The sequence below is a fragment of the Cebus imitator genome, unplaced genomic scaffold (genome assembly GCF_001604975.1).
Source record: "Cebus imitator isolate Cc_AM_T3 unplaced genomic scaffold, Cebus_imitator-1.0 Scaffold124, whole genome shotgun sequence".
Taxonomy (NCBI): Eukaryota; Metazoa; Chordata; class Mammalia; order Primates; family Cebidae; genus Cebus; species Cebus imitator.
In genome coordinates, this window is record NW_016107439.1 from 651,922 (window position 1) to 654,134 (window position 2,213).

A 2,213-nucleotide genomic window follows, 5' to 3' on the forward strand; every position below is an offset into this window, starting at 1 on the left:
AAGATTCTCACATAGCAAGTTGCAAACTCTGCTCCTTTGTAACTATTTAAAATAAGTACATCTTATGGAAAAAAAAACTAAAAATTCCTTATAACATATATTAAAATAATGTTACAACAGGCTCAAACATTCAGTACCACTCTTTCCCACTAACAAAAACAAAGACATTTGTGTAAGTTATATAAAAAATGATGCTTGGAACTATATCAAGAACTCAAGTCCTAACAGTGAAACACAAGTACCTCAGTAATACTAATTCAGTAATTAAAACTTAAAAATTTAGCTGGCCGAAGTGGCATAATTCCAGCTATCTGGGAGGCCATGGTAGAAGGACTGCTTGAGCCTAGAAGTTTGAGACTAGCCTGGGAAACACAGTGAGACCCTGTCTCATAAACAAACTAAAACCATTATGTAAGGAACAGAGAACACGACCATACATATCTAATAAGAACAATTTACTCTGGCCAGGCACGGTGGCCAACACCTACGATCCCAGCGCTTTGGGAGGCTGAGTCGGGTGCATTACTTGAGCCCAGGAGCTTGAGACCAGCCTGGTCGACACAGCGAAATCCTGTCTCTACAAAAACAAAAATACAAAAATTAGCCTGACGTGGTGGCACGTGCCTGTGGTCCCAGCCTACTAGGGGGACTGACGTAGGAGGATCACTTGAGCCCAGGAGGTCGAAGCTACAGTGAGCTGTGATCATGCCACTGCATCCCAGCTTAGGCAACAGAGTGAGACTCCCATCTCAAAAAAGAAAGAAAAGAAAAAAAATGAAGGTGAGGGGGGGAAGAGGGAAGGGGAGAGAGGGGAGAGAGAGGGAGGGGGAGAGAGAGAGAGTGAGAGCGAGAGAATGAATTACTCTTTAACCAGCTCTTTTTATAAAATGGGTGCAACACTAATAAATCTGCCTGAAAATTAAATGTGTAACTTATATGTAAATAATTCCCTACATTATTTACATTCAGAAAAGATTTTAAAATCATGGTTAGAAACGTAGCAAACCTATGTTTGTGTGCACATTTATTTAAATGTACGTGTGTGTGTGTCTGTATATATATATGTGTATCAGTATATATGTATGTGTACACACAGGATACAGGCATGTATTTTCTAGCTCTGTACACTGAAACAGGCAGGAGGCAAAGACATTGGTAACAACGAGCTCAGTAACCTTGCACCTAGATCTTGGGTTCTAATACCATTCCCCACTAAAAAGCTCCTCAAAGCTCCTCTGAAAAATGGCCAGTTCCAGGACTGGGCAGAGCAGGTCGATGATGAACCTGCAACATCTTGTTGTACTAGAGAGTGAGGAGCAAAAACAAATGGGAGCATGCCACAAAGACACAGGACACAGCTTGGAGAGGCTCCCGCTGGCCTAACCTGGGATAATTTAACCAACAAAATAGTTAAATAATTGTAAACTACTGAAAAAAGAAATCCATGAGTCTATACTGATAGTAAAAACACAAACGGGAGAGGAAGGAGAACTCTCTGGCTGGCAGAATGCCAAGGCTCACTGATGAATATGCAGAAGTACTAGAATTAAAAGTTGTCATTTTGCAAGCATCAAGGAAAGATTCAGATTATGCAAGAATCATCAATTGACACAAAATCTTAGGAGAAATTTTGAAGAGGAAGAGGGTATTTGTACTGTTTCTACATACATCCTTACAGGTTAGATATTAGTTGCAAGGGAAGACAAAGACAACACAGATAAGAAATCTTGACTGGAACACCAAAAATAACGTCACCAATGAGGGATAAATGGACACCATGTGCTTCCAGATGAGACATTCTTGGAGAAACACAGTATCAGCTATGCAGTTTTCTAGTCAGGAATGCCTACCTCAATCTAACCATGAAGAAACATCAGATAAATGAAAAATGGGGAACAGACCAATCCTGGAATGGGAGGAGGGGGATACACTGTATTCTCCCAAAAATGTTGATGTCAGAAAACATTTTTTGAAAGGCTGTGGACATATTTCAGATTAAAAGACTAAAAAGATAAAAAATAACTAAATACAACACTTGACCTCGACTGAAGGGAAAAACACTGATATAAAGGACATTATCGGGGAGTCAGGGGCAAGGGAAGTAAGAGCATGTAATGCATGCAGGCCTTAAAACCCAGACGGCCGGTTGATGGGTGCAGCAAACCACCATGGCACATGTATACCTATGTAACAAACCTGTATGTTCTGCACAT

At 40.4% G+C, this 2,213-nt stretch overlaps 1 protein-coding gene across 2 annotated transcripts in view; it reads right to left on the reverse strand.

Moving 5' to 3' along the window:
- The window catches only part of TMEM165 (transmembrane protein 165), a 40,670-nt gene that overhangs the window by 12,264 nt on the left and 26,193 nt on the right, over positions 1-2,213 (reverse strand). The gene's annotated exons all lie outside the window — the stretch shown is intronic.